At 38.8% G+C, this 12,221-nt stretch overlaps 1 long non-coding RNA gene across 1 annotated transcript; it reads left to right on the forward strand.

The window, feature by feature from the left end:
- Positions 1–210: 210 nt before the first annotated feature.
- LOC122988544 lies at positions 211–5,376 on the forward strand. The gene is made up of 3 exons (XR_006404831.1): positions 211–355; positions 3,983–4,154; positions 4,613–5,376. It is a non-coding gene; the product is annotated as an uncharacterized LOC122988544 (long non-coding RNA).
- Positions 5,377–12,221: the final 6,845 nt, after the last annotated feature.

Raw genomic sequence — 12,221 nt, forward strand, 5'->3', positions numbered from 1 at the left:
TTTTTTTGTTAGTGTCACAGTACATGAAAAGCGTAGGGTTAAATAGAACAGGGAACTGGCTAATGGCAAAAATCAGTTTTTCTTCCATTTCTTAGATGGAATGGAACAGGAAGTGGAAAAGGCGAAACAAAAAAATATGATTGGTTGACGCTTCACCATGTTAATGGAGCACTGAAAAAAGTTGAGGCCAATTCAACTTTTATTTGTAGTGCGTCACACAGCGACAAGTGTCAGATGTCAGTTTGTAGCTTCATGTCGCCTCCACTGGCTTCCATTGAAAATGACCTGTAGCCTGCTGCTTTGTCGCTGGTAGTCTGAACACACAGTCTGTCACTTTAATCAACCCAAATCTCATGTAAGTTACTGTTTCATCATACTGATGCAGATTTAACATTAGTTTGCTCTTAGCTAACTTAACAATACTAGCACACATCAATTCACAATAATGTGGGGTGATGCCATGTTGAGAGCTATGCCACTGTCACTATAATGCTAATGTGCTAAGTGTGATTAGCATCACAACTTTTACAAACTGCATAAAATTGGTAGAGTATTAAAAATACGCACATATGCATTTATCTTCTGTGTATTGCAATAAATCCTCAATCAGGTATAACTGCACTAACCAAAATTACAGACATATCTTTCGTCTACTGACATGCTAATGCAGGCTAGCATGCTAAAGTGCTAACATGCTAATTGCAATCATCACATTTTTTTTTACAATCTGCAGAAAACTGGTAGTGTAAAAAATATACACATGCATTTATCCTGTGTCATGGCTAACAAGCGATTTATAATACATCAACAAATCATTAATTAATCATCTAGCCTACTAATGATTTGTTCATGAATAATAATTATAAGCATTTATAGATGACTAACAACATATTTGTTAGTCATCTATAAATGTTATATGTTAACACAGCATTAATTAATTATTTATAAAGGTATTTCAATGTTTTGTTCATGATTAGACTAGTTTATCATTCACTAATGTCTTTTAATGACTTACTACTGATTGTTATTATAAAGTGTTACCCACCACTCTTCAAGCTTGAGTCAAAAAAAGGGGGGCAAGGGGGCTGCTTTTATTTTATTCAAATAATTATTTGTTCGCTGGTTTTCTATAGAAATGAGTGACTTTGTCTTACAAATGTATTATTAATGTGGACTAGTCTTGCCATAAAAAAAACAAAACAAACGATCCTTGTATACTTTAATGCTCTTTAAACATACAAGGGGGTTGGATATCTTCATTTAGCGTCCTACATTGACTGTGATATGGAGCCATTAACCATCATTTGATCTCTTTGTTTGCCATGCCACCACTACAGGAGACAACATACAGTCTAATAAATAGCTTTTGAGGATTTGTTTATTTTTTTGTTAGAGGAAACGTCTTTAGAGACATGCTTTATGATGACGCTATTACAGGGTATCATCATTATCTCACTGTTTGACAGTGTGAGACATTTTATAATTGTCAGGCACTGTCTTTCTTCTCTCTATGCAGTACATCAGGGCATTTACTTTAGAAAAGGCAGGCCAGTCTAAAATGTTGAGGGATCAGTCAGTATCTCATTTAGTGGGGGACTTATGCTAGTTACACATACTGAGCCAGAATTTTACACAATAACTGTCCATCCAAATTGGACCAGTAAGAAGTCATTGCAGGTGACAAACTTCAAACTCAGCAAGGGGACCAGAAACACCTGCACATGTGTGAGAGATGTTATTAGCAGCAGCTCATGGGAAAATACTACATGTGATGTCTGTTCAAAGGTATCAAAGTTATATATATATATTTTTTAACCAATTAGCATTTACTGCTGATGCTGTAGATAGTTTTGCTCACATTGGAGGATTCAAACAATGTATTTCAAACCCCATTCCAGCTATATAAGATTGTTCCCTCTACTGGGAAGTCCACTTCTCAACACCATCAACAAATCACAGCTCACAAAACAGTTGTAGTCTGTTTTGCAAAGTCCAAACCTCAATCTGCCTACAGTAACCAATTACAGACCAATTTCTAATCATCCATTCATGTCAAAATGTTAGAAAAAGTGGTTGCCAGCTTCAGCTCACAGCCCATCTGTCCAATCTTTTTGATTTTCTGTCTGAGTTCAGATGTAAACACTCTACTGAAATTGCACTCACCAGGGCAGTAAATGATTTTATAATTGCTATGGCTTGTCATCCAACATCTGGTCTGCATTTGACACTGTCCCCTCAGATCTTCTTGAAATCTTCTTGTTGCTCCTGAGGGGTGGGTACTTCTTCTGTTTCAGCATGATGTGTGCAATAATTTTCTATTCTAGAGTTAAATGTGGTGTTCCACAGGGATCTGGACTTGGACTGCTTCTTTTCTGTGTACATACTGCTCCTTGGTGACATTTAAAAAATATGACCTCAATTTTCAGTTACACAGATGACGTGCTGGTCTGTCCACCTGTAAAAGCTCCTTAAAGCTTTTGGTTTTGGAACAATGTTCAACTGAAAATTAGTCCTTGGCATCACTATTGAGCACAGTTAAGAATTTTATTATCATATATAAGTCATAGGTTGCATTCAGAGCAAAACCAGCAGTGTGTGAAAATAATACAAGAGCTGCAGTGGTGGAGGTGTATTCTTTGAGGTACCGGTTAGACAATGAAATATGATCCAGGAAGTTGAGTTGGAGTTATAGATTAATTGTAAATTATCAAAAGCCAAAACTCTGCAAAGTGGTTTGTGATTCTCACAGACAGGATTTTACAATTCTGGAACGTTATCATGGTGGCAAATGTTGTTCAATCTTTTGTCGCGATGATTGCAAGGTAAACAGTCAAATCCGGCGTTCATGTTATAAAGTAATCCACCAGGAATATATGCTTGCATTTATGTGATTGGCCAACACAGCGCCTTGCCAGATGATGGTGGTTTGTGTTGCATCAAAAATTGAGCCCTGTTAAACTTTTTGCTAGATGACTGCTGCGTTTTTTTGCTGAGCCCCATGCAGTCCCCCACCCCCCCATTCAATGGGAGGACTGCTTTTTTTCCATGCACTGCCAGTTTCGGTCTGAACGCGGCCTTAGAGTCACATCACATCTGCCTTTTTTCATTTTTGTAACATTGATCTCTCCCAAAGTTTCTGATTTACAGATTCTGATATCGCAGTTCATATGGTTATAAGATCTAGAGTCATTTACTGCATGTATGTATTTTCCAGCTAGTGAGAGAAACAAAAGGGCTTTACCTTATGCAACTGCCTGAACAGATCCAATAAATTTGATCAAAGATTACTTATTCTGAATTCTTTGCCTTCTGATTTTTAAGTTCTCTCTCTGATTTACAGAGCTCCCTGTCAGTTAAATTTTAAAACATTGAGTAAATGGCAAGCAACAGGCCAACTGGTCAAAGATGCCTGTTGTTTTGTTAGTAGTACTCTCAGAAAAAATGCTTTCTAGGAGTAAATGGGCTGAGGGAGAAACATCTGACAGGGTGCAAGTGTATTTTTCTGGAATTATTTTCAATCAAAGTTATATTGACCCTTAGAGAAGTTCAATAAAGAACTGCTGGTTATGAGTAAAGCTAGACCAGACCACAGAGGGTCTTAAGGGTTGCACATAAATTGGATTCATCAGACCATCTTTGTGGTTCCCAAAGGTTTTCACCAACCACTGAGAAACATCTTTCTAAAAATAGAAATTTAATTTAGGCTATCATTAAGGCTTTAATTTAGCCATACAAAATATTAAATACATTTTTTCACAAGGCAGACATGTATGAAGCTGAATGTTGTTTATGTATATGTTTTGGGTTGATTTTGTTGGTTTGTATAATTAGAGTTATATTTTGTGCTTGTTTGTAGTTTGATTTGCTTTGTATATTGGTTTGCCTTACATTTTCTTTGCATGAATTGTCGTGTTGATCTGCCCTGTGCTCGCCTGTGATTACAGATTGTATGCACCTGTGCACTTTTTGATTAAACCTTTAGGCACTGATCCCTGAATGGTTAACAGGCCTTTTGAGCAGCTGGGGAGGCTGACCTGTTGTCCCCTGGCACAACATGTAGGAACAGGATGACGGCGATGGCAGAGATGTAACACCACATCAAGAGGGAACGAATGAGCTGGGGCGCAAGCACTACACTCTGTCCTGCAGTTCAGGTGAGGATCAGGTGTGTTTGATGACTGATAGCTTTGTGTGTGTTCCTAAGGGTGCACAGTGGTGAATCCATGCAGCCAAAGAGAGGGCTGAGCAGTACTATACAGACGCCACACGCCAGGCAGTGCTTCCCAGGTTCCACAAACTGAAACCTGCCAGAAAACAAAGTGGGACAGATGAGAGTGAGGAGCAGCATGGACAGAGATAATAATAGTAATGGTAATAGAAGTGGTAATAGAAGTGGGGGAACAGCAACAGGAGTCCACAAGAACTGTCTAATCCATACAGAAGACAGCCAGCCAAGAGTTGAATGTTTCATAAGTGTGACGACAGAGATGTTAGGCTTAGCTCTGCCTGGTAGCCGCCTCTGTTTTGAAGAACACTCTGCTGGGAGAGGCTGGGCTGGGTTGTAGGGCGTTCCTGGCTGCACTCTGGCTGGTGTTTTTTTGTTTTCCCCTAGGCATCCTCCATGGCCTGATGGACCCACAGAGAGATGAAAAGCGAGGATTGGAGGGCCAGTGGCAGAGAACCCGGCCAAGGGAGGATGAAAGAGACTGGTGCTGTTGGACATTTTTAGTATCCCACTCCTGTTTTATGTGTACTTTTAAGACTCCCTCTGCTTCTGAGGACTTTTAGTAATTAGTGGGCAATATCTTATTTATCTTTTTTTTTTAATTACTCTTACTTTTTTGTGTGCATGAATGATGTAAGGTATGTAAGTAAGTATGTTTGAGAGATAAATGTTTTGTGATGCAGCAACACTGAGCCCAAGAAAGATTTCCCTGAGGATATCTTATCTTACTTCAGTATTCATACCCCTAGATTTGATTTAGTTTAATTATTTTCAGCTAGCTTTTATTCTTTTATATAATGTTATCGAATCTGGCCTATTTGACAACATTTTGCAATATTTTGTACTGAATATTCAACATTGTCTGTGTTGTCCTTGAGTTCCAAGCTGCTCTTTCCTCGATTTTAATAGAACCTTTGTGCTAGCTTCCTGGACTTCAAAAAATCTGGGTGTGTGGTGGTTTTTATTTATTCTTATTTTACATTTATCTATTTTATTATTTTAATTTGTGTCATTAAGTACACCCACCCCGAAGACTACAATTACAGTGCACTTATTTGGAAGATGCTTTGGTCCAAAGTGACTTGCAATAAGTGTATTGATCCTATTGGTGCATGATTATATACTACAATAAATAAAGTATAAGAAATGAATCTAGTTCAAAACAAAAACAAATTGGCAAGGCGATTTTAAACATGCACGGGTTCTGGTGTGTGTGCTGCCTTTTGTATGAGCCTCATTTTCTTGTGTCAAACTGAAACTGCATCATTATTGCAGGGTTGTAACAGAAGATCCTAAAGATTTTAGTGAGTGATTTCCTAAGTGCACTATAGTTACCACTCCACCTCACCTGTAGAGGTTGATTACAGAGTAGCATGTCACATGGAGGGGGGTAGGGACTCTTACCATTCACCACTTCACTCTTTCTTCCCAACTTAAAATGATCACAAATTAAACATTATCTTCAATTTAATAGCAAAAAAACAGTATTTGCATCTGATAAAATCACACAAAGAAATATGCTTTAAAGCTTTGTTTTAATTCCATTCAAAGTAAGGAAATGCTAAAGATCATTGTGTGCAGTCTGTCTCAAAGCTTAAGAGCTTTTGTATTTCATTGTACCAGTGACAGTCCCTCTTGTCTCACAATATCCATACAGAACACACACAGCACCAAACTGACCAAACCGTCTACACTGTGACTAAATTATCAGCTAATGTGAATCAAAGGAAAAAAAGAATAAAAAAACCATCATATCAAGTGTCAATCTGCTAGCTCTTGGTGTATGTCAAATATATGTCAAAAAATAATTTTTCAGTATTTATACATCATACATTACACTCTTAGGATTAGCTGATTTGCTGTCTGTGTGTTTCTTATTCCTGATCCATGACCGTGACATTTATTATGACGGTCAAGGATCACTATCTCCTGTAACTCGGACACTTCAGTCACTGAGTGGCCAATAAAATTTGTTACAGGAAGAATGAAAATACAAACTCACCACATAGGAAATCTTCTTAGCAAATTATTAGGTGGAAAAAATATTGTCAGAGTAAAAAAAAAGGTTTATTTTGACAAAGAAAGATCTCCTCCATTAAAGTCAATACAAACCATGTAACCATCCTCCATGGTGGAGGATGTTTTCCTCACACGTGGACTGGAATGTTGCTTAGCATTAATACTGCCACTGATGGCCAGATGACATATAAAGACACCACAGTTTTATTCATAAGTATGTTATATAGTTCTCTCCCAGTAAAATGTTGAAATATTAATGATGACTTATCCTGGACTTGGGGACTGTATACATAAATTTATTCAATTAAATGTGACCTCAGCTGACCTTGGTGAGTGATTTCATAGGTCTGAGGTGTGTGTCTGGATATCACTTGGTAAAACCATTTTGTTTACATTTCTAAAAGTTCTTTGTTAAAAGAAGGGTTTACAGTTTTTCAAGTATGTCTTAAAACAATATACAGGTGCCAAAATGAACACTGAAACCGGTTTTTCTTGCTGTAATCATTCATCTTGTTCATACTGGCTGCTAAGAGACCCTGTCCTAATGTACTTTCAATGTAAATGATGGGGGACAAAATCCACAGCCCTCCTCCTGTAAAAAGATTTATTCAGAAGTTTATCTGAAGTTGATACGAAGCCTCAGCCGTCCAAATTAGTCAAATCTTTCAAAGTCTTTTGAGTGCCAAATTCTGTCTTTTTGTGGCTGTCCTTCCACAACAGAGGAAAGACTGTTACTGTGGAAGTTTTTACTCTAATTGACTAACTCTGACAGCATCATATTATCTTCAGATAAACTTTTACATAAATTTTTTCACAAAACAAAGACTGTAGATTCTGTCCCCCATCACTTACATTGTAAGTGCATTTGGAGGGGATCTTCTAAAACGAATGATTACAGCAAGCAAAACCTGTTTCAGTGTTCATATGGGCACCTTACTTTTGTTTCAAGACAGACTTGTAATTGTAGAGAGTCAAATTTATTTATTTCTCCCTTGTCATTAACCTCCTTATCTAACAATGTGGGTGAAAATGGTGACAAACATTTACCTTTACATTTCCAAATCATGTGGTTTTCCACAATCTTGCTCGCCAATGCCAACTTCTGAGCGATCAGATCAAAAAAAAAATACAGTCCACGTGTGTACTCCATTTCAGAACAATATAATGTGATTCAATTAAACAACTGATAAAGCAATAATTCCAATCAACACTTGTCTGACACAATTTCAACAATAAATTGAATATTATAGGATCCACAATGCAAATACTTATTGCTGAATCTCATAATAGGTGTTATTGTGTCCACTCACTTTAATTTGTCCATTGCTTTACTTTGCTTGCTTTGCTATAAAGATTCACATTCATTGTTCAAACTTGAAATAAATCAGCTGAAGGGTACATCCTTCCTTTTTGGTTTTGGTACCAGGTAGACATGCAGTGCAGCAGAGAGGAGGACCGTAGACCATTCTGTTTATGGAAGCCATTCCTGTTCACTTCCTTCATTTTAATGCATAAGGTGCTGGTGAAATATGACAGAGATGGGCGTGTGTGAGTGTGTTTGTGTGCGTGTTTCTGTGTGTGTTATAACTGAGGGGAAGCAAGAGGAGAGGTGGAAGATGAACATGCTTTATGGCAGTAGTAAAATTCTCCATGGTCCGTCTGCTAGGGAAGAGCCAAGGGCAGAATGTTTATGGCTCCCAAACATTATAAACTACCTCTGTGCATTTACCTCAAGCTGCTGTGTTTGGCCAGCCATGTCCCTCCACAGCGGCATGAGCATCGGAGTGGCGTGTCTCTTCATGAATACTAACTATACCTCTGTTTCACTATCATTAAATGTATCTTTACTATTTCCAGCCTCACCTCGTCTGCTGGTAAAGTCAGGAGCACTGAGGTGTGATTTCATGCAGTGAATATCAACCGGTACACTACACAGCCACATTGGTTAAACGCTTGCATGTCCCTCTCTGTTATTAGACAGAAAACAGCCAGTGAGTTAGATCCTTCTTGAGTCAAAATTAAAAGCTATGAAATCAGTGGCCATATATGTGTCTGTTTATTCAGCTTTACTATTAGGCTACATGTAGCATACGACTGACATTCTGAATTCTGATTTTTACCTTGTTTTTTTGGTTTATTACATTCACTGCACCCTCAGAGATAAAAATCTGTTATGCCAGGTGAAAACAGACAACACATTTCCAGCTCAACATGTACAGCCAGCAGTCACAGCACAAAAAAATCTGCAACATCTTACTACAGAATATACTTTGGTCATGAATTATATTAAGCATCCATGTTTCCTGAATCTTAACTAACTATGTTATGTTTTTATAGGTGTGCTGCATGAAGAATAATAGCACCAACAAGAATAGGACCTTTCTTCATAGTGTGTAGAGTACATCATGTACTCCTAAGTCCTGGTGTAGAGAGGCACTCCATCTGAATCCTAACACCATTTTACACTCAGAGTCTGAAAGCTGCTGTCAAGGGATATAAGATTTATTTGCCTGTAATTGCCTAATTTTGCCTTTCCTGCAGGCTCAGAGGGAGCCGCAGCCCACCGATAGACAGCCTAACCTTGCCTACTGAGAAACAGTCCAAGGATGTAATACTGTCAGCTTCACATAGTCCTCACTGGTGATTTATCATCACGCCCTCCCTCCCACGCCTCTCCCCACCTTCTGCTTGAACAAACACTTAGTGACTTGTTATGGCTCTGCTCATTGAATGTAAACTCCGGTGAGTGTTTGCGTTGCAACACAAAGGAGGGATGTGTTGATAGAGGTAACTTAGAACTGCATGAGACAAGAGGAGGGATGTGTTGAATGACTGCAACACACCCTGGATGGGTTGTTTGTCAGGATCAATAGCCCAGTCTGAGCAAGCAAGCAAAGGAAGTGTCTCTGTTATGCCGAGGTGGATTCAGGTCGATGACAGAGGTTCACTGATTATGAGTGTTTACTCCTGTGGGGTGCTGAAAATGGCAGCTCAGGTGGGAACACCAGGAAGACACCTTTAAAAACACGACAGTCTTATATTTTCGGTACCAGTTTTTGAATACGTATTTGTGTGAAAACATGCTCTTACAGGTGCAGGAAAAATACCGCTTTATCTGTAGTTCAGTTCAGTTAAATCAGCCATTCAACAGTAACAGTAAAGGTTCAAACAAGGTAAGACAATGCTTTTGTCCTACTTTAAGTAATTCGATGAAGAAGTCTGCCTGTTGGTAAGCCCTATTTAATGGAATTTGTACCTGGGACATGTTAAAATAACATATTGACCAGGCAGTAGACTGCCATGTGATCACATAGGGATGATGTATAAGCTGGGGTACATGATGCGTGAAGCCTATAGCCTATTTTCTACAGTGCTTGTGGCAGAGCACGCTCAATTTTACTGCTTATCAACACTCACTGGCTTTAGCTAGGATGAGACTGGGCTTACTCTGTACACTGCTTATGCAGTTTTAAGACATTCTGAGGCTTATGGCTCAAGTGCAAAATTATGATAAACAATTCAGTCACATGTTAAGTCTATAAATTATTTTCCTTACAGCAAGTAAAAAACAGTCCCGAAGGCACAGTAGATGTGATTTTTCTTACTTTATGCACAGATTTTAAGACACAACACCACAGTAATGACTGAACTGAAACTTTTTGCAAAGAGCCAAGGACTAAATAGTATGTTCAGTTAGTCTGATTGGTGCTTGCAGTCCTATTTATCAGTTTGAAGAACTTTATTCACAGCCTGAGTTTAAAATATGTGTTCAAGTTTTGGACAGTAAGTTCAAACCAGATGGCTCAGTATTATCATATATTATACACAGCATCACATGGCAAAACTTTGTATTAAGTAGCAGAACCGGTAGCCCACAGTTTATGACTTACAGCATAACTATGCATAAATGCAGACATTCACTCCAGATAGCACAAAACCAGCATTATGAACTGCCATAGCAGGAGTCATTAGTCACAAGATACTGTATATACAATGAGCTGGTTATTATCACAAAATAAATCCTGACAGGATGAATCTTAATCTGATTGCATAACGAGGACCATATGTTCCTGTCACAGTAGCCTGCTTTAAATTATACCTATAAAATAAATTAACCATTTGACACAAGATAAGTTTAAAATGATTACACGACAAGCTAAAGTAACTTACAAGCATCCATCACAACAGGACTGGTGTTCTTGATTGCAAAGTGGTTCAATAAACCTTTTTCACAACAAACCACTGCAGTGTCACTGCACAGTGTTCCTGCACTGTCACTGCAGGAAATCAGGGTAGAGGGTGCAAAAAGATGAATTTATGTTTATTTCTTGTATTAATTTAAAGAACAAACAATCACTTACATGGCCGACACATGCCTGATGTTTTAGTCTGCCGCCATTTTGCCGCCTTCAGTGGAGTGATGTTTAAGTCACATGCATTTTTTCCACATTTTGTTTGTATTTTTTTTTTTGGAATTTCTGATGTTTCTACTTACATTTTTTTACGCTCAAATTGAAAATGCACTTAAGGCATGCCAGTGAGCGCACATACACAATACCAGGGATCTGGAACTGGCACATCTAAATGAGATGCAGCAATAATTAATGGACACCTGCTGGACCTCCTGAGTTTGCCTTGTCTACTGTGAAAAAGGCATATTAACCCCCATTCTGAAAGCATTTATGTCTTTAAGGGTGATTTTGATATTAAATGCACTGATGACTGATTATGATCACACAACTATGGTACCCCTACACCAGTGTTTTTTAAAAATTATTTTGCCTGATTTGACCTCTTTTAAAAGACTGTGTGGGTGTGTGCAGATTTTGCTTGATGACTCTTATTAGTTTGGTCTTATTAGTTACATCTATTAGGGCTTACAGCTTTATCTTCAAGAGTGACTTAACACCCCCTGAAAATCTTGTCTTAATCGACCTCCAGTGGTTTAACTTCTCACCTTGCTGCAGTGACATACAGGTGTACTCCAGGACCTTGTGACATCACTGTTGGGTGTGGTTGGAGGTAAAACAGGCTTTAAACTTTCAACCAGAGAGGGCAGCAAAACATTGCTTTTCAGACTAATGTTAAATTACTCTTTAAAACTGCAATAACACAATTTTGGCCAGAGGGCAGTGTAAACAAACTCTGAACATAACACTGACTGACTACTATCATCTTTGAAGTTGCGTAAGGCATACAGTTGTCTATTTACACATCCAGAAAATTTGAAGCAACATTAGCATCATTTGGAGTTATGTTTTTTAGACAGAAATTTAATTTAAATGAAATCGTCATCATCAGTGGATTAATTTGTGGAGGTGAAGTAGATTTGTGTTATGCTATATGTAGAGTCCAGATTTCATGAACTTTGACACACAAATGCAAAAAGTCTTGACAGTGCTGAGATTTGAGTGAATGGAGAGGACATGAGAGTCCAAACTGAAGGAAAGCTTTCCACTTTTTCTCCCTCAGGCTGTCTTAAAGCCTGTGCTTTACTGGCTCCAATCTTCACGCACTGGAGCTGTGTGAAGTCCCCTCCTGCTTCAAACGCTCCACCATCATCCTGGTCCCCAAGAGGCTCCCCATCACTGGACTAAATGACTACAGGTCTATCACTCTGACGTCTGTGGTCATGAAGTCCTTTGAGCGACTGGTGTTGGCCCACCTGAGGAACATCACAGGACACTTGCTGGACCCCCTGATGTTTGCCTACCAGGCAAACAGGTCCTTGGATGATGAAGTCATCATGGGACTGCACTACATCCTGCAACACCTTGACTGCCCAGGGACATATGCAAGGATCCTGTTTGTGGACTTCAGCTTGGCATTCAACACCATCATTCCAGAAATCCTCTCCTCCAAACTCTCCTAGCTCACTGTATCCCCTGCCATCTGTCAGTGGATCACCAGCTTCCTGCCAGGCAGGAAACAGCAGGTGAGACTGGGGGAAGTCACTTCTGGTATATAGGGATGTACA

The sequence above is a fragment of the Thunnus albacares genome, chromosome 1 (assembly GCF_914725855.1).
Source record: "Thunnus albacares chromosome 1, fThuAlb1.1, whole genome shotgun sequence".
NCBI lineage: Eukaryota > Metazoa > Chordata > Actinopteri > Scombriformes > Scombridae > Thunnus > Thunnus albacares.